This window comes from Ischnura elegans, chromosome 1, assembly GCF_921293095.1.
Source record: "Ischnura elegans chromosome 1, ioIscEleg1.1, whole genome shotgun sequence".
Taxonomy (NCBI): Eukaryota; Metazoa; Arthropoda; class Insecta; order Odonata; family Coenagrionidae; genus Ischnura; species Ischnura elegans.
In genome coordinates, this window is record NC_060246.1 from 139,751,822 (window position 1) to 139,773,585 (window position 21,764).

A 21,764-nucleotide genomic window follows, 5' to 3' on the forward strand; every position below is an offset into this window, starting at 1 on the left:
AATGTTTCCGAGCATGTAAGTATTTCTGTTTATGTTAATGATTATATAAGTGAGAACACTTCTCATGTATACTAAGCATCCTAATTATTGACTACCTACTAACACATTGGCCATTTTAATTCGCGTTTATTCAGAGAATTGATTTTGGTCGAGAGTGATCACAGGCAAGTAATTCCCAGATTATCGTCTGCTCGCAAGCATTTGCTTTAATGCCTAAAAACGAAAAGCTTGTTTTTGGTCTGGTCGGAAGGGCGTCAAGGTACTGTTTCAAATGCATCATTTTCCTTTTAACTCTCTGCATACTCCCGCTGATTCCATCTCCCTAATGTGTTTTGCGTACATGCTTTTAAGCCCTTGGGACATCCATTAACTCATGAATTTGTTGACAGCTATTAGTTTAAATAATTTTTTGCACTGTCCATGGACACGTACTTCAGATTACTTTGGTACTATCCTTCTATGTTTTGAGCGGTGTTTGGGAAATGCTCATGTTAAAACCTCTGTTTTAAAATATAATTTCATGGTTGAAGACTTCGAACACTTTAATACTCTTTTACAGATACGTTCTTGGGATTTAGTTTTTATCGGATCTTTTCCCTGAATCCTCCCTTATAGTAGGAAAAGTTTGTTAGGGGAGTAAGATCGAATTTACTAATTTGAAATTCATGTTTACAGTGTCGCATTATCAATCAGGTAAAGAAATGTTTTGGCCCATAATGAGGCCTTTTTTGCGTTATTTTCATATATAAATATTAAATGGCTCAAATAAATCAAAATAATTATATGCATCTTTTTCTAAAAGAATACTTGTCTCTTCGTAGATCAAGCATCAGTATAATTACGTATTTAATCTGGGGTTTTAGCTCTAGTGTTATAAAAACATTACCCTCCAAAACCTAGGTTGTTCATGTGTTGACCGAAATATGGTAAACGTAAGAATTAAGCTGTTAATAAAGCCGTTGTTCAGCACACAAACTATTCTCTTAAACTGGAATTCGTGCGTAGGTTTTCGCGGCGTTGTTCACGATGACTGCTAATTTTCGGGTTCTCCAGCCGCGTCTGTCGTTTATGGTTGACAACAGCTTCGAAAGCCATTCTGCTTTCGTCTTCAGGTCGAAGGTGAGAAGTTTTAATTTTTTGCCGTCTTATATAGCACTGGCCGATCTCCCCCTGTGCGCTGATTGGTCAGCACTCTCTTCCAAACGTTGCTGATTGGGTAGCCGTTGTCCCTGATAATATTTTGTGTTTTGTGAATTTCAATTGCTTCCCTGATTTGCCTTGGGTAATTCACAAAACACAAAATATTATCAGGGACAACGGCTACCCAATCAGCAACGTTTGGAAGAGAGTGCTGACTAATCAGCGCACAGGGGGAGATCGGCCAGTGCTATATAAGACGGCAAAAAATTAAAACTTCTCACCTTCGACCTGAAGACGAAAGCAGAATGGCTTTCGAAACTGTTGTCAACCATAAACGACAGACGCGGCTGGAGAACCCGAAAATTAGAAGTCCTCTTAAACTAGTACATGAAAAGCTCTTATGTATGGGAAACTCTTTGCAAAAGTAACTACATCAAAGAATAAGATAGCAGCCCTGGCCAAGTATTGAGATGCATGGGGAAATTCAAAAGAAAATCTATGGAAACATTGTGGAAATATTTAATTATTTTATGAAGAAATACACGGATTGTGGAACAGGGAAGAGTTGCACGGCGTTCATAGACGGAGAATTAAAAATATTTTATCGATTGCATTATCTTTGGGGGAGATTTAAAATCTGGTGTTCAGAAAAAGTAATCAATATCAATAGCGTCACCTTAAGAGTAATAAGTTAGATGTTATTAATTTTGGAAGCATTACAAAGTGGAAAAGTTCAGTCTGTTTTGTAGCGATGGAAGGATAAATAAGTACACTATTGCATTGCCATATGAAAAAGATTTGGGTACAAAGATGTAAATGAATTACGACGAAAGAAGGTGCCGTAAAATCGGATGTCCAGTGGCTAATGACTAAAATCTGCATCCATTTCTCTCTCTTCAAAAGGTTCTCCCAATGAAATCGCGTTCCAAAACTCTCTACGTTCATCATTTACACGGCTGTAGACAAATTCTGCCCCAAAACACCCTCTCTTGTCAGTTGAGCATGTTCACGACTCGAATAAATCCCATGAATCATAGCTATTTGAACAAGATAAGACGCGGTGAGAGTTAGGAAGTGCAAGGGAGATGGTGAGATACGTGTACGGGCCGCAATTATCCTTCAGACGAGTACGAGAACACACGAAAGGAGTAGTACGGAGAAGATGGCGTGCGGCGCGACGGTTTTGAGGTGGGGGGAGGGGGGGGGGTGGATGTGACGTCAAGATTGGTGAAGCAACTCTCCCGTCTCCTCGCCTCCCATGAGGATAACGTGCGAAGAGGGTGACTGACAATTTGGCAAGTCGGAGTGTAACGCTGTTAGAAAGTTCCCGCGTGCATTATTTAGCGGCGTGAGGCAGGCGAAATGGATGAGACTTTGGCGACTCAGGGAGTTGCTGCTTCGGTTTTGAATTTTCGCACGAACCTCGCTCTCCTCCGTGCCTCCCACCACGTGACCTCCCCTCTCCTGAGGTTCCCCCTCCCTCCTCCGTGGTAAGCCTCCCTCCCACTCCACCTCCTTCGTCTTTATCCTTATATTCGTTTCCGCGTGGTCGGGGAGCGTGGATTCGCAAGCGGATGTCCCCTGCCGTGTCTGGAACATCGTTTGTGAAATTTATGGCTCGGCGTATTTCTTTTCCACCCGCGTGCGTCTGGGGGAAAGTATTGCCGCCTTGAAACAATTTGATCCCGTTTTAGAGAAAATTCGACTTGAAAAATGGTGTGTGCACATTCCGGTGGTCGTATTTTTCTCCTTCAGAGGGCTGTTTTTTATTTTGTTAATCGTTGATTTGGGAGAGAGCTGTTTTTTTTTCTTCCGGGCAAATTGGTCGAAATTAGGTGTTCAACCTAGGTTTGCATTTCTAATTACTGTCGCATCTTAGTACTAGGCCCTTAAGAAGGGAATGGTATGTTTGTTTTTTGAAGGATATCTTGACAGTAAAATGCATGAAATCCAAACACAATTTTGCACAAATATGTGTGGATTTTCTTCCAATATAAATAAATTTCTCTGTAGTGCAATGTAATCAGGCAAACTGCCGTCTAAAACATTTCATTAACAATGCTATCAAGTTACATCTAAGAGGCTGAAAATTGTTTCATATATGTCTTCTGTATTTAAGTATGGGTCATAATAGTACCATCAGAATGTATATCTGATGTTCCAGTTGAGAGAATAATTGGTAATCATTCCTCTATTCGTTAATATTATATGTAACTGGTAGGAAAATAACAGGACATTTCATGGAACATGAACTGTACCATGAATTTCGTTTTTGATGAAAAACTGAACATAGGATTTATCTCTTTGTCTTCAGGATCTGTATTTATGTCTATATTTTCAATGAGATTTGAGTTCTCGATGATAAATTTTACAATTTTGTATCCACATTTACCTGCTGTCAAGTACAGATATGAAAATGTGGCGCATTTTCATCAACCTTCTTCCCAGAATGTAATAAATTCTCGTGGCAGCTCGTAGCTCACCCTTATTAAAACCTGGGATGACTGAAAACCGACCGATGAGAAAGCTTTGCCTCGGAAAATGCCTGCCGCGGAAAATGAAATATCTCAACTTAATGTGAAAGCTCTTTTTCCCATCGAGAGGGTCGATTTTTCCGAATCCGGAGCAGACAGTTTTTTTTAGCCTTCTCAACTTATAGAGGAACATTGTATCATAACTTTTGTGCTCTATTTTCATTAAAGGTAGACGTTCTTAGATGATTCCTATGAAAACCTCAGCAGTACGTTGCAGATAGGATAGAGAAACTTTTACACTTTGCGTAGTCCCTTTAACTTTCCTCAAAGTTCACGTGAAATTATTTTTTCAGCAGAATGAAAAACTGAATGGCGTAATTAATATTATACCGTGATTTAAAATTTTATAATTATAATTTCATTTGATGAAAATCGGTGGATTTATTAAAATGAATCCTAGATAAACGATAAACATATATTGAAAATCGAGTTTAAACTTTATCATACCAAGTTTATAATATTTTTACGACAATGGTTTAAGCACGGAAGCATATTTTTAGAGCGTAAAACTTGGCAGTTAGAATAAATTGAAGGAGTCAGCAGTTTTTCCGAATCTGTTTCGATACCGAACACACAATACCATACTATGATGTTGCCTGATGTTCTGAGTGTCGATTTTTATGCAGATTAGCGATAGTTTATAGTTATTTAAGCTGTGGTCATAACGAGGAATCTTTTTTCTTGAAGGAAAACAGGTTTATGAAATGCTCCGAAGATATCAAAATTTATATTAATATATAATAAACATATACTTCATCATCTACAAAAAATAGGAGACCAAAGTCGTACTGGGAAACATTGCCGCAACGTCGTTTATATTCCTGCATTTTTGATGTGGCCTTTGAGTTTTTCTAATCTTCCTGTGGTTGTAATTGGACGTTTATCCGATTTTTACAGAAAATAAAGTTTGTGTATTTCTTAGTTTTATCTGCGGTGAAACTTGATTGCTTTATTCTGCTCTCAATCATAGCTTGGATTAAAATTTTGAAAATTGGCCAAAAAATATTTATTGGCCTCGGTGGTGGCGAGGAAAGTCCTCGCCTACCATACCGAAGGTCACGAGTCCTGCCTGGAAAGGTTGCCCGTTCCAGAACGTGGATGTATTTTGTCGTCTGTTGTTGAATGTTAAAACTTCCGATATAAAGACCTCACTGTACTATTTGAGACAAAAAAATGAAGCGATTGCGTAAAATCAGATGCACTCAGATGTGAGAGAGTTTTTTGTTGTGTAAAATATTCAATCGATAATTTTGTCCGGTTAATTTAATCTCCACCGTCTTGAAATACTGCATTCGCGAGCGTAAACTCAGAGGTAATCAGATAAAATCAACAGCCTTCGAATATTTAGAGACGCACAGCTGGTGGGATATCTTCTTTTAGGCGCAAAAAGATAGTATTTTCATTTACTTTTGAGGACTTAGTATGGTCAGGTTGCAAAAACGAAGTGGTCGGCGAAGTAACGGTTTGGACTGCCCGCGTGATGAAAGAAAAAAAAATATTTCAGAAACAATTTTTTTACTCGTACCGTATTTTATGTAAACTACGCATCATCATCAGAGAAAATACATTAACGTTTAAACCTTTTCGCATTAAATGTCATTGTGTGCAAAATTACTAAAGCCATTTTTTCACCGAAATTAGGTGACATTTAGTCGCACTCTTTATCTTTTGGTTTTTCGTTCTCCTGCTGATTTTATCCTTTGCTTCCCGTTCGTTTCCTCTTCTCTAATGTTATGTTTCTTGCCTTCTTTTCTCTTCCCACCTCCTGTCTTTTACCTTTTGTGCCTCTCGGTATTGCCACAGTGTGAGAAACTCATGGCAGAAGTGGAGTATTTTACACGATGCGAATTATTCAATATGATAAAATTAGGTCACATATAATCATTAATAAGCATTATGCCACTCTTTATCTCTTGGTATTTCGTTCTCCTGCTGTGTTTCATTTTTGCTTTCCGTTCATTTCTTCTTCACTGGTGTTATGATTTTTGGCAACTCATGGCAGAAATGGAGTTATTTACGCGTTAAAAATCCCGAGAGAAGTTTACCCAAATAATTCAATGGGAAAGCATCATATATTTTTTCTCATATGCCTCCTCGCCATCACTATAATTTTTACTCTTTTTTCAAAAAATACCGTTTCGTAAAACATACTTTTAATTTCCTTTTCCCTCATAATTCCTTGAACATATCAGATAACAGTCGTGCATGACGTTGAAATTGTGAGAATCCCTTGCGTTCAGCACGTACGATCGAGTCATCCGGAAGAGTCCAAGGTCTCCGACTCATTTCTTTCTTTAATAAGGCATGTCCTAGTTGGGTCTCTCTCTTAGGCGAATGCGGTCGCATTTAACGTAGGTGTTGGGACGGGAGGGTGGAGAAGGGAGGGAGAAAAGAGGAGGGGTGGGGTGGGCCGGAGCGTGCGTAGTCCGGCGCGGCGGCGGTCGCGGTCATCTGCTGGACGGCGGGTGTGGGGGCCGTAGGGGAGGGAGTGGGATGGGTGTGAAGAATGGGAGGAGAGGGGTGCCGTGGGAAGGGTACACTTGTGGTCCTCGCTCGTCGGGGTGGGAAAGTGGTGTGTAATTGGCTCGGAAAGCCTCGCCCTCGCCCCTTGGCCATCTTCTGGTTCAATTATCTCCTTTCCCTGTCACACTTTCCCTCGCTCGATTTTTCTCCTCGCCCAAAATCCATATTTCGTCGTTATCCTTCTCAACAAGATTTTATCTCTTTAGCGCCGTCATGATTCATTGACTTGTTTCGGGGTCCCCCCCCTTGTTTGATAACAATAAATAAGTGCTGAAATGCGTAAAGAGCTCTCTCGTGAAATGCGGAAAAGCGAGTTTTAATCCAATGCTTCCATCCAGATTATTCCCTGCCGTATTAAATCATCCTTCATCGTTAAATTTGGAGTGTGTGTTGTCCAGTAAATTTTCATGGGAAAATTGCAGTCTTAATACTCATTGCTAAGGTAAAAAACGGAAAAAAGAAGGAATTTCTACTTAAACTTTTCCGCTCTAGCTTTGATTGAATTATGTGTACAATTTCTTGTACTTGTGATGCAACAAAGCACGTCTTATTAAGCAATAGTTTCAATTTACAGATTCCAGTCAATGGCCAAATTGCCATCATCACCATTTATCGTCTACGAAAGAAATGACGGAAACTTGGAAATCCCTTACCGTTTAAGTTATAATATTACTAATGTACTAGAATTCTGTGATTATATACACAATAAATTTGTTATAAATAGCCTGAAAATCATTCATTGAAATAACAAACATTTCGTTTGGAATTAAAGAGCACTAATGTCTAGATTCATGAACAATTTGAAAATTGAGAATGAGCCGCAGATAGCGACTTGTGCTGGTGATAGCGTGACCATTTTATGACCATTTCATGAACCGTAGTGATAAAATCCGCAGCATTATGTATGAGCTGTAGTTAATTCCAATTTGAATGGCTGTGCGTTTCATCCATCGCAATTTTATAAAATTTGCTCTTTGAAAACCCCATACATCATCTGAGTAAAATCAATTAGCAAGTAATTTAAATTAGCCTCACAGTGTCACGAATTATATGTGAATGGACGAAAAAAAATTGCCTTAAACACCATCGCTTTCTTCTAAAAAAGTTGAGTGCCTTTACTAGACTAGTTATATGGTTAGTTTGCTCAGAGAGCTGGTGTGATGTATTTTTATTAGAAATGGAATAAATCAAAACATTTTTACCTTTCGATGAAATGTCATGTATCCCAATCAATAAAAATCATGAATTTTAGGTTAATTTATATAAATTTTACGTAATTTGATACCACGAAATCAAAATGGAATTTGTGCTATTGAGATTTATATATTGCTACCCAGAATTTTATTTGCGGTAATTAGCTGAGAAAGATAATGTTGAGGTGAAGTTTAGTAAGGTATTTAGATAGTGTAACCTTACGTTAAATGAGCTTTGAAATGTCTGGTCTTCACGAGATTGAAATACGAATATTATTTCATGAATTGAAATATCGGAAATAATGGGGTTCTTACAGGTTGAATTTTCTAGGAGCAATTATTGAATGATTATGGAATGCTATTTTATATTCCTACTTAACAGCGTTCTAATTGCGACGGGCAATATCATTGTCCCGTGCGCCAAGTCGCTGAGTGAAGGCCACTTCTTCCTGATAGGCGGGGACCCTAACCACGAGCTCCATTGGACCACGACAGTGATATCTGATTCGAGCTTAGAAGGACGCAAACCTCTTCTTCGACCCGTCGTATATTGTCTTTAGGTGGCAATTCACTCGTTTCAAACTTACGCTATCATTTTGAAATTTTCATGGTACGTACAGCTGGCTTCAGCAAATATTTCTGTTTGCTTCTCAAAGCATAGAAAATTAAATCTGAGAGAATACAGAGGGAAAACTTTCAAATTTGAGGGACAAGACAATGTTTTCTAGGGGTGAATTTATATACCCTGAAAATTCGAAATGATTTCGTAGATAATAAGTCAGTAATCTGTCACGAAAAGAGATCGCTATAGCGGGTAGCATGAATTCTAGTAAGCAGGGTTAGATTTAGGTGCGCTACATTTCGCCGTTCGTCGTATTAGGCATTGGAAAAGCGCTAAGTCTCCCCGGACCCCTCTTCTCACCGAGGCAATGGTGGCTTTCGAGCGTTCAAATCCCCATGAGGTAGCGAATTAACTTTTTTCTGCATAGAAATGTTGGGGTAGAGCGGCAATGACATAATTAATTTTATTTTCCCGTGAGTTTCAGAATATTTACGATGACCCTTCCTAATGCTGTTGAATTTTAAGCGGGAACTTATTCGTCAGCAGTGGGTATATTTTTGGATACGTTCTGCAAAGTCTAAATTATTTGAGAATTTAATTATCGCGTGCTTCATTGATTTTGCATTTCATTAAAAAGGTTTGATTAGCATCTTTAGAACTGGAGTCGGTCACCTCTCAAGAGTAATTAAGCAATTATACATTTTTTGACTTTGCAAAAAAATCCGTATGCTGCTCAGATAATTGAGTTTCGACTAATTTGACATTCTGAGAGAGAATTCGAGACCGCAAAATGCGGGGTGCTAATGGTTGGAACTTCTTCACAATGTGAAAAGCTTGGGAAATAGCTACTAGTCGCATTATGAACATTATTTAAATCTCCTTACTGTCTCGAAAATATAATTTTCTGTTTTGAGGTACTTTTAAAAAGTAGGTGCACGTACATTTTGGTGGAGTAAGGATATTTTATGAGTATAATTTTAGCAGAAATTAGTCTTTGATGACGTTGAATTGAATATGTAATTGAACAATTACACCTTAACGTTAAATAAATTTTGTTATTACAGTCACAAAACTGGAGCCAAGGGGGATACCATTCTTAAAACTTGGTGAAATATTAGATTTATCGATTAAAATTCGATGGTGAAACTGAAATACAAGGAGTTAATTAAAAGGAGTTGTAGACTTTCCGCGATTATGCCTCGTTAAGGTTTTTCTCGATGTTCTATTTATTACTCGGAAAAAGTAAGCCATTCATAGTGGAGAAAGATCTGAGGTTTTCCCGGCGTATGATGATGTTGAAGTTGTTTCGGGTTTCACACGGGGTGAAGTTCTCCATTTCTGTCGACGTTTCGATGGCCGTGTCGTCCATCGTCATAAAGCCCTCTTGACGATGGAGAACACGTCCGTCGAAACGTCGGCAGAGACGGAGAACTTCACCCCGTGGGAAACCCGAAGCAACATCAACACATTCATAGTGGGTTTATTATTATTTTTATTTCATCATAGGGATGCATTATATGCCACAAAGTATGGAATCGTCGACAGACAACGTCATTTTTGCCGGGCATTAGCTTTAAGAGCAAATTATTTAGTACTTACCTTCTTGTTAGTTATTTGAGAATATTTTTTAATTTTGTCGATGATACCATTCATTTTCATGAAGTATCCTTTTGGAATCTTTCTAGTCTTATCATAACGCCGCCATTTTTTAGGAATCAGTCTGCGTTTTTTGGCTAAAGCTGCTCACGAGAGCTAATTCTGTGTACACTAGGTGCATTTCTATTTCTGCTCTTTTTTACAAGGTAGCTCAGGCCAAGCAAGAATGACGAAAATATGTAGTGAAGAACATCCTATCAAGAAGTACGACTTGTGTTGCGTTACTATTGATACTTAGATAAATACTCGAATAAAGATCATATAAATGAAATAGTTTCATTCAAGGATACGTCTTTTATGCTCGATTCCAAATAATCATGCATTTTGCTAGATTTTCACGTTAAAGTTTTCTAGCCGTGTTTAGGAATGTACATCAATTATACCTTTAGCAGTAAAAATATTTATTTGAATGAGAATTGAACACATAACATTGGGACTGCATGCTTATATGATACTTCTGTGGCATTTTGTGTATCAAAGCATTATCTTACATTATTTTTATTTACACATAAAATGAAAAATAGATTTCACGCTGGGGAATGAGCAGGAAACAGTTTCTTGTTTTACCCAATCAAGCGTTTAAGTGAAATGTGGTATGAAAATCATTTATGCGTATTAATTGGTAAATTGGCGTTGGAAGTGTACATTTGTTCTCAACGCATGAAAAAAATAAAATTTCAGCTAAAATATTTTTGCCCTTATGAAACTTGCCTTTATTCATAAAAAAGAACAATCCAAAAAACCGTATCATACGCTTTTCTACTCAATTAAGTCAGTTTTTCCCCGTTAATTGGTTGGTTAAAAGATAAGTTTTTTGATTTAATAATATGAAATTTGTCCCCAGTCATTTTACACCATCAGTTCTATTTCAGTCCATTCCCTTTAACGGTTACTCACGGCCATGCTAGGTATTTCGAAGATAGGTGAGGAACTGAGTTTCAGTATCGGGTCGCACTCGGGTATCTCTCACCACCCAGCCCCATTATTCGTCGATACCCACCCTCATCCTCTCAAGGCTCCTGAGAATTTTATTCCTTGGACGCTCGGTACGATGCAACGACCAACGTCTTCCTCCGTCTCAGACCACCCAGCCTCCTCGGCCGCCGCCGCTGCGGCGGTATTTTGTTTTCTCGTGACCCTTAAATGCCCTTAAAGTGAACTCATCCTTGCCGCCATCCTCTCTCTATAACCCTTTTTCAGAACCGTCCTTCCCTCTCTTCTGCTGCCCCTCCATCTCCCCCCTCTCCACCAGCACAATCCCCTCTCCCGCTCCCAAATGCCTCTATCTTCTTTTTCTCACTCCCCTGAACTCTTAAATGCCTTTACAGCGGCGACACTCCAATTCTCCCCTCCGAGTCGAGAATAAAGTGCACCCGTGACTTGGAAGTCGGAGTGGGGATTGGGAAATGGCCGATGGGCCAGCGGAGGGGGGGAGTCTTTGTTGGAGGTGGGGAGAGGTTTGATGTCGGTGCAGTTGGCGGGAATGGGAGGAGATTAGGGCGGGAAGTCTGAGGGAGTGAGGTGATGAAGAGCAATAGGAACTGGGAAATGAAAGAGGGGGATGCGGGAAGGACGAGGATGCTGCAGAAACATAGATTGTATGCGGGGTATGGAATCAACTTTTAGGTATATAAATTTCTCTGTGATATTTTTCACATGGCTACTACTCGTATTTCTCTCTCCTGGAAAAGAGGCAGGAATATCTTTGTGAATCGTGATATTTTCCAATTGAATTTACATATGAGGATAACCATCAGTCGAGCGACGTGAAACTGTTAAATGACAGAAGTATTGAATTAATACTTGATCTTATGATGCTAGTTTTTCAGAAGCTAGGTATGATACACAAACAAGTGTTTGAATTAAGTATCTTTCGTTTTAATAAAAATTTCTGAGGTCAAATTGCCCTGGTATTCAAATTGTGGGCGAATATTCATGCATAGTCATCTTGATTGTTTATTTTTTTGGTAACACCGTTTACCATTTTTAATTTGAGTGGAGTTTTAAGTAGTTAAGTTTAAAATTTTCACCAAAAAATCCCAGAAATCAAACGGAGAATGACTTGCTGCGTGTTTACAGTTATATGTGGACTAGACGTGACTTGGCGAGGATCAAAAATGAAATATCGGAATTTGTTCCCCTTCCACCCGGTCCGGGGAGCATATTGGAGCCTAAAATATTATGGAAGTGGTTTTTGGAGAAAGAGAGACGGAGAAAAGAATGTATCGGGGGCAATAATATGAGGACGGAACTCAAGCAATATCCATGGGGAGTGTGTGGATCACTGGGGTGGAGGAAGGGAACGGAGTGACTTGTGGGAGAGGACAGAGCTTCAGGAAGAAGGGGAAGAAAAGCTGGATTGGGTGTGTGGAGGCGCGTCGAGTTGGAAGGAGGGCTAAGAGGCGGGAATAGATGGCTCAGCTAACTCGATGAAATCTACTAATCCCCTCCCTCGAAACTCTATTCCAAATTCAACGCTGCTCCGCCCCCTTGCCCCAGACTCATTTGCAGTTCCGTGTTTTATTCCTGCATTCGGTGATAATGTGAATTGGTATTCATGCTCGCTAAAAGAGAAGATGCAGAAGAGGCATTTTATGCTGCGGAATGTTTTTTTGGCCTTCGGATTTTTATGATGCTATTCGTCTTAGAGAACTCGCACAATTAAGCATACGTTCAATTGAAGAAATTATTTTCCGACCTGAATTCTACAGTCGTAAGATACACCAATGTTCGTGCCAAAAAAAGGAAGACTACAGTGTTCTTGTTCGGTTAGAAGCTGAATTATGTGGAGATGTGCATATTGAAATCCGTGCAGAATTGTAGTTTTTTTTTTGAGAATTTCGTGTAAGTTGGAAGCCTATTTTATTAGCAACTGAGGACGAGCTAGTGGTGTGTTTTTTACAGGAAATGTGGTAAGCCGTGTATTTTGCTTTTTAGACGTTAATTTTCTCAACCAATTGGATCCTCTACCTTTGAAAAATGTCGAACCCGTATTATGTTGCCAAATATTTTATTACGCACAAAAATGTCATGTAAGCATGCAGTGGTTATTTGTTTTGATCAAATTTGATTGAGTATTGGTCGTGAAAGAATGTCCACCATTATTTTTGTTGATCCAATCGATAGAGATTCATATGAATTGCAGTACCAGGGTTTAGGCTCTAAGAGTGCTATAAATACTAGTGTAATATTTTTGAAATTATTTTTATTCTATCAGGTATGATGCATTAAGCAAAATTGATAAATACTTGAAAGGAAAAACTAATTTAGTCCAAAATGTATCATGTAACTCTTTTAAGCGGGTCGGAAGGATTCTTTTTCATGTATTATTATTTTTTGTAGTTTAACTGATGTACTTCTTTTCTTTCTAGGTGAGTGGCGTAGCATATGCCGGAGGCCGTAAAAGTTCCTCTGAAGTACGAGACATCGGACTATGACTGACCGTGAGTTGCAATGATTTGGCTAAGTGTTGTTACGCCCTGGTGTTACTAACTGTGTGTCCATGGTACATTTGTTTTCTTTTTGTCCTCAATTAGTACGTGTCCCATTTTCAACCTATATATGTCGCTGAGATGTGTCTCATCGGGCACTTGTCATGTCTGTTGTATTGCATGCACAGCCATTCATTGGATCGGTGGAGCTCATATGTTCTATAGGTATTTTACCTTTGTAATCGATAAGCCCTATTTAAACCTACTCGTTCCTTTAATGTTCCTAAGATTTTAATTAGTTTTTTAGACGGGTTTGGATTGAATTTATTGCGTAATTTGTATCGATGCTTGAATTTAAAATAATTCATGTCTATAAATGTTCATATCAAAGTAAAAAAATCAAATCACTTAGTAGTATATTAAATGTGATGAATACAAAATAATGATACTCAATACACAGCTCTATAAGATAAAATTTATCTATATTACTAAGCAGGTGTTACTAGCTCGCTGCATGTGTGTAAACGAATGGATGTATCATGTATTTTTCATGTCAATTGATGCTTTTGGTGGATTCTGTCTTAACTTATACTACCAATGTCAGTAGAGTAACACCTTGTTCCCTAGGTTGAGGGCGCGCAGTTTTAATATTGGTTTTCATGGTTCACCAGCCTAAATTTTCCCAGGGATGTCCAGATTTTGTGAATACTACATCCTATGTTATGATCAGGATAGGCTTAAAAAAACAGTGAAGTCGTTCTGGTAAACAAACAAGGCGCTTTCTCGCCCTTGAAGCTCTGGTAGTATGTTCCTTGTAGTTTAAAGCCTTCTTGGTATCGTTCGCTGATTTCCATTCGTAGATTGTGTTTTCTTTTCGGAGAGCTGTCGCTGTATACTAAGAATCTGAGGGGACATGAGAAATTTGAAGTGTTGGGTAAAAATAACACTTCAATGATTATAAATATTTAAATATAATTTGTGGAAACAAATATGTGATATTCTACTGAGGGTTAGAGGGTCTTCATTATTAATGAGAGTTAGATTGGTCGACGAAGCTCTCACCTCAGTTATCTAATGAGGTAATCTCTTCAAACTTACATAGTTCTGTCTCATATGTTTTATTGTCTGTTCCATATATTTTTTTCGAGGTCTACATTTTTTTATTTTCTTGTGTTCCGCTTTTTCCTCGACAGTTTGTCTCGTTGATTTTGTTGCCTCTTCAGCCTCATTTCAATTTCGGACTGATCATTCTTTTAAAATATCCCCTTTGCGGTGAAATGTGATGATTTTTAACGGACTCGGTTAAACACGCCTAGTGATAGCTTATTTATCTGTAAAATTTTAGATTGGTCTGCCCGTCAGAGAGGAGCGTGGAGACTGTTGTAATCCCATTTGAATGCACGGGGGGTGACGACACACCCAGAGGCCGACTTAACTATCCTCGGTTTAATATATTCGTGGGTATTACCAGTTTAGTTTTTTCCATCTTCTTCGAATGAAAACGCAGATATCTCTTTTATCCCACTCCTCTTCGAACTTCCTGAAGACTCATCAGATCGATCCAATTGATTTATATTATTGCTCTGTTGTATCAAATTTCGAATGCTTCCATCATTGACTTTTCGGCTGCTGCTATCGTTCATTTCTCGCTCCTATGGATAAAAATTCACTAGATATATAATCCGATACGTTACTTAACTTCCATATTTTTTTTTCTGTATTAAATAAAATTGTAGACATCGTATATCATTATTTGTTTGATAATTTTAGAATTTTCTCTGTGTTGAACTTTTTTGTGACGATTTATTTCATGCTTCTTGCATCACTATTTTCAGGTGAACACGATCGTTTCAACTTTTCTTTGAGAGATAGTGTGTGTCGCTAATTTCTGGTGACGGGATATCCCAGGATTTTTAAAAAAGACTTACATAAAATTCACGTAGTAACTTCGCAGTCTTATAAAAATCTGTTAACAGCAAATATTTTACGAGGACTTAAGGAAAGGGCGTTATTAATTGATAAAATTAAACTTTAAAACACCAACGCAAGGAATTTGAAACTAAAACTAAGCTTTCCACTGAAGTTTGATTATATATTTTGTGACTTTTTTATTTTTTTCTGGCGATTTATTATTGATATTCCGACCAAACTTCGGTTTAAGGTATGAAGAGGGACGCTGTAGGGTAGATTTCTTGGTTTCATCCGCGTTGCTATGTTGATGGCGACGTTTCACCTACTGTGCTGCAGGTATCCTCTGGCCAGGCTGATGTGGAGAGTTCTATGTCAGGTGAGACAGAGAGGTCAGACCAAGCTGAAGTGAAGTCTTCTCTTGCCTTCTTAGGGAAATGTACACGGACACCATTCCCAATTGTGTCCAAGTTAAACAATACATCCGGATGGCGCTCTCAGTCTGGCATTACCGCATAAACATCGAAAACCCTAGAAGCGCTCTCCACTTCAGCCTAGCCTAACGACGCCTAAAGCACAGTAGGTGAAACGTCGCCATCAAAATGACAACACGGACGAGACCCAAAAATCTACCCTACTGCGAGCTTGAACGTCGCAAAAACTAATATCAGAAACAAATTACAGAGACGTCATGTGGGAATACATGTGCTAGAGAAAGTTTATGCATGGACGACCTTTTGTGAATATTAAACAGTTTAAGTAGTGCAAAGATGAATAATAGTCTCAAAGGAAGTGTTTTAGATCAGTTAGAAAGAATGGGATTGAGAGTTAGTAAAAAAAAGAAATATTTAGTGAAAACGGCAAAATATGGTAAAAATAATGTAAGAGGACTTCATTCCTGTTTGAATTATCTTAAACAAACCTAGGAGAATAATAAATATTCTACCTTTTTGAAGAGAAAGTATAAAATTGAATATTATTCAAATGTATATCTCGGATATGCCTGGAATTCAGTACTATTTACGAGTATTTCTGTATTCAGTTGCTACAATTTTCCGTAGTTGAACCTAATGATTTTACCTGATGGCCGATAAATGTGTTATACAGGACTGGCAGTAATTTTATGAATTAGACTATTCAAGATTATATTTACATTCGCTATCTATGAGTAGAATAGTAATTTATATATTTTCGTGTACCAAACGACTGTGATATATTTGGTATAAGACTAGTACGAACTAGTCAGAACACGACAATATCTCTCTATGCTGCAATTTCTTGTCTAGTATTACCTTCTTCGCGAAAGTATATGGCCTCAAATGCGCATGATGAGGCAAATGAAATACGTTGGAGGGTTATAAGAATGGCTTAGAAGGGAAAGTGATCAAACGTCAGAGAGAATAGCTTCTCCACGTGCGATTGGAATTCTGATCCGCATTGAATATCCCAATTCTCTTAGGGAATGGATCTTGAAACTGGCTTTTAGGAAGGAAGGGACAATACCAGTCTTCCAGAGCCCGTTACTAGAAAAAGAGAGGAAGACGTTCAAATTTATCCTAAGCGTATGACATATTTGAAAAGCAGCTACGAAAATCGTTACGATAGCCCGCCAAAATTGTTATTACACCCGCAAAAGCCATAAAGGTGCAAGGGACCGCCATTCGGCTGGCATACTTTGAGAAATCAGCCGTTCTGGAACACGTCGCCCGAGACCACGATATCGACGTGACCAACGGAGAAACTTTGGCGACAGAAGAAACATTTAGAGCGAGAATAATTTGGGAGGCCTTTGAAATAAGAAGACTAATATCAATTTAGCAGACACCCAAGACATTCCGTTAGATCATCCTAAATTTCTGTCGTTTCGAAAAGAAACTTCAAAAAAGCCCCATTCCTATCCTCATCGCCTTCCTTGGCGATGTATAAATCTCGACGTAACATAAAAGGTTTCATTGCCCATAGGAAATCTCCAGCAGCGGAGACGAAACTGTTTGGGTATTAATTTCAAATTGTTACGCGGGTTCACCCAAAAGAGCATCAGTGGACCGCTGATAAGGTTTTTAGAAAATAGACTCTTTCAGTCACAAAATCGTCCGCTTTGGAACGCAGTAAGCTTTCTCAGGGCTGTAATTGAGAATCCACTTATAATTATGCTTATTTCATATTGATCAAAGGGTAAAATAATAAAAATGCGTTACCGTTCGCCATGAGTTGTTATAATAGCAAGAATGGATATGCATTACTGCCAAGATTTATTGGAGATAGGATATACTGACAAACTGCTATAGCAACAAAATACAGAATTTAAACAACTTCAAATTTTCATTCATCAGGCCTTGATTAATGCTGAAATTTCGAACAATTAGCAAATAACTGTTAGTAGAAGGAGCCAATATTTGCAACTCTTCAACATTTATTCACTAGAATGGAATTTTATATGCCCTCAAATGAGATATTTATAGCATCATATTATATGTGAATTGTTAAGTAGCTGCCTAAAAATGGGCTCGTTACTTATCGAGGGAGATAATTATTAATAGAAAATTATTTCTAACCATCACCACTGCTCCATGAATTCAATTTTCGTATCAATGTTAATAGGTTTTAATGGATTTTAGAAAGTATGTTTGCTCCAACATGTCTGAGTAATGGGAAATTTTGTTTAAAAAAATTAAAAACCGCCGTTTTGATCATCATTAATATAAATGGTGCTGGTTAAGCTGGTTGAGCATTCATAAGTTGCGAACGTTGAGCAAGTATGGCATAGAATTGGGGCGCCTCCCCGGGTTTGATAAAATTTAATGAGTTGCTGAAAAGGTTATCAAATATTAAAATGAGCAATGAAAGCAATAAAATGGAACGAAAAATACCATAGTTCCAAATTCTACCCAAAGTCATGGGTTAATGGCTTGAATTTTTTTTTCTGGTGGTAAATACTTAATGTTTAATAATCTCATAAATATTATGAATACCTTATGACTTTCAAAATTTTAATTATGATCGAATGCATTGCCGTAAATTGTCGGATATAATTTATTTGTTTTACAAAATAGATCGAAGAATAATACTGATAACCGTACAAAAAAATATATTATACTGCCATTTTAATCCGTCAAAAAATCAGTAGCATAGTCTTGCAAATTTATCTTAAGCATCATGCATAAATTTTCACCTGATGTTGATTCCCTCCACTGCTCTGCACTTGGAATAAAAATGCGTTGAGCTGCTTTAAATAAATTATTGCATCATATAGGGAAGTATTTCGCCGTAATAATTGATGATAGTGTATCTGAACATTCACGATGAGCATATTTTAAATTTATAATTCAGGGATGGTTGATTTGATACTTGTCACTTGTCAAAAATAGTGAGCGTATGCACTTAGTGAAATTGAACCAAGATATGTAATCCATCTCGAAAAAATTCTGTTTTTCAGTTGTTCCGTACAAGAGTTATGACCTGAATACGGAACGTTCTAATTACTGTTTTTTTGCCTCCTACCATCTATTAATCATTTCATTATTCTTCTTTGATCAATATTTAGCGAGGAAAACTGATCCACGAAGTATATTATTTGCAAACGTATTTTTTCCCATTCAATTTACGGTAATTTTTATTTTATGTCACCTGTTTTTATAATCCGAGATTTTGTTATTTGACCCGTCCTATGTGATAGCGAATCTTTGGCTTAGCCAGCCATTCCAGTGGTCACAGTATCAGGTTGGGACATTCTCCGATGCGGGAATCGGTGGTTGTAATCCTGCCTTTGTTTGAGAACGTTAGACACTGGAGAGTAAGACGAGTAGTTTCTCTACATCACCGTGGAGTATGCATCATCAGGTTTTACCAAAAGTAATCGTTGCCTTGTCTTTGTAGTGTTCATCTGGCCAGCTTCAAATGCTTCTGTGAACTTTTCATTGGGCTACTTCATAGTTTTATTGATTTTTAAAAAAATCTTTTTTTTTCGTCTAAATCTGAAATTTATTTCTTACACCCGTTTTTACCTCTCTATGCAAATGTAGTTAACACTTTGCCCATCAAAAATTATATGAATAGTTTAAAGCTTCAGTAAGACCTATTTTTTCTGAAATGAAGTGAGCTGGATTTCTCTGTTAAACTGCTAGGAGAATCACCTCACAGAGATTTATTGCTATTCTGCATAGGTCAAGGCGAGCACATTCTGGGATAAAATTTCGATTCATATGCAAAGTAATAAAATTTTATATTATCTCACAAGCTTTGAAAAATTAGCATAATCGGGATTGTAAACGCTTCGTTATTTTCCATTTTTATGTCAAAATAGTGAGTTTAAAGAGAGAGTTCAATGAGTTTGAATTCTTCAGGATGAAGTTAAAATTTTATTTCGTTAGGTTTAATGCCAGCTAACTCTATTTATTCTGTCGGCAATTGTATCTTCTAAGCCTTAAAAAAAAAGAAAATTTCGTTGCGACATGCTAATCAATGCTTAATTTAAACGTTCATGACTCAGTAATTGGGTATGAATTTGAGATCCATCGAATTTTATTTGCATAAACCACCCAGGTATGCCCTTTTGTGTCTGAGGTGACATTGGGTTGGGAAATGTAAAGGATTGAATTGAGTGATGATTACCGCTAATTGGAATTGAACACATTTTCTGCTATTCCCTGTTCCAAACAATGTCTACAAGCCCAATGCAAATAAATATTGAATTATTATTGACACCACTTTACGAATTGGAATCCAATTCATGATACATAAAAAATAATTTTGTTAATAAAATATATATGAATTTGAGTTACCCATATGAGTTGTCGGATTTCTGTTGAATAAACTATTTAATTCCGATATCCATAGGATTCATGGTGAGGTTTTGCACATATATTTAATAAAACCATGGGGATAGTGGCTGCTGATTTGTTTTATGTAGGAATATTGGAAAATTGCGTGATAGAATAATAAGAAGTAAAAATCATCTATTACGCTATACAGTTTCAGTACCCACCTTAGGGATAGTATATAACATATAATTTAATTATTCCTAGCATCTAAATGAAACATGTGACTTTTATACACGAATTTAGGACAAAAATACGACGGTTGGCGGCCGTGAGAACTCAATTACAGTATGACAACCTTGACACCAACGACGCGTCTCACGGTGCCTCTAATACTCTTTCAGCTTTAACTCTTCCACTCATCTCTCTCTTGATTTCTTTTCGCACTTCCCTCAACACTTTCCTGCCCGTACACACAGTCACTCTCCGGAATGCGCGCTATAAGCATGGCTTTTCTCATTCATTTCAGACTGCTCTTTCCTTCCATCCAAAAATCTTTCTCTTCCCTTTTTCCTCTTCCTCACTCCCTCTCCCTTACTCCTCCTTCCCGGCATGCATCTCACTGTTCCAAACTTCTCTTAGTGCGCTCTCCGTTTCCTCACCCCATTCCTTCCTCTCTTACCACTTACTCTCATTGCCAACCTTAATTTCCTCCGAGTACTACTTCCTCATCCGCCCAACCCCTTCCACCCTTCCCATCATCCACCGCTTTTCCTCCGCCTCCTTCCTTCCTTCCGCCTCGTATAAAGCGCCGCAGCTCGCGTGTCACCAATCCTTAAACGCTCAACTCTTCGCTTTAATTGCAGAGCTGCATTTCTTAAGGATTTCCTCAAACTGTTCCTCATCCAACTACTCCCGCCGCGTTTTAAATACCCCCTTCCCTCTATCTTTCCTTTCCTACTCCTCCGCCCCCGAAATTCTCGCTTCGTGCTTTGCTCCAACCTCTTCCTGTTTCTTGACAGCTCCCGGTATGTCTTCCTAAGCCACTTCTACCGTCTTATCCCCCAGAAATTCATCATGTTCACAAACTGAATGTTAATAGCAGGGAAAGTGTTACGTAGCATTACTACGGGATGCGATTAAACTTGAACTAGAGGGTAAAGAGATTTTAATTTTGTTTCTTGGCTGGGAGAATCGACCAATAAACTCTATCAGTGATTAAACCCAAGTTTTGTTTGAATAGGTGAGGCTAGAGCTTACCCCGGACCAAGCCACAAGCCTGTGATTATTTCACATATTCAAGCTGTGGGGTTAGTTCCTCTTCCTTGGCCTCCCAGCACTCTGAGGACGTATTGGAATTTTACAACGGCGGATGCCTGAGACTTGAAGGAAAATTTTGGTCAGCACTGACTCAGCAAACTAGCGTTCCACTTATAGGTTACCACTCTTTTCAAGATTTATCATACTCAGTAGTAATACTACATTGTAAAACCTTCCCTGATTTTACGACTCAATTTCTGGATAAGATGTATCTCAGGTTAAATCGGAGGAGGGAATACAGATGTTTATAAATTATAAAATAAAAGTTAAAGAATAGGCATATGTGTAGTAAGGATACGATATGCCTAACTAAACGATATGTTTATGAAAAATATTGATGAGAATTACAGTTAATGGTTAATCCAATTATAATATGGAGGTCTCATCCACCCTATGGCTTTGTTGTTTAAGAATTTAGTGCGACGTGGTCTTAGTCTCCAGTTGCCTTTTGAACTCTTTTTTTCTTCGCTGGGATGAGCGTGGGCCCGTTATGGAGGCCTATTGCGGCACCCAAGGGGTCCGTCTTTCGTTCATATTTCATCCGGCCACCTCCCACTCCCCGCCCTCTTTTCCCTCATATCCTTTATTGCTCTCCTGTCTCTCCAGGGTTTTTTATTCTTGCTTTTTGAATCACCCGAAATTAGTTCCGAGAACGGCAAATGCTGCGTTCTTCGCTCCGAGATCCTTAATGTGGATTTTTCTCTGAGAATTTCTCTCTCTCAAGTATTTAATTACCTTTT

The 21,764-nt window shown here is 38.1% G+C and overlaps 1 protein-coding gene across 2 annotated transcripts in view; it reads left to right on the forward strand.

Annotated features, from left to right (window-relative positions):
- Positions 1–21,764, forward strand: part of LOC124171049 (CUGBP Elav-like family member 5) — a 379,376-nt gene that overhangs the window by 185,677 nt on the left and 171,935 nt on the right. Inside the window, exon 2 of one of the 2 annotated variants that reach the window (XR_006867638.1) lies at positions 12,980–13,051. The exons of the other annotated variant lie outside the window; for it this stretch is intronic. The gene's annotated coding sequence lies outside the window, so the exon portion shown is untranslated. The remainder of the gene's footprint in view (positions 1–12,979; positions 13,052–21,764) is intronic. 2 annotated transcript variants of the gene reach the window in all.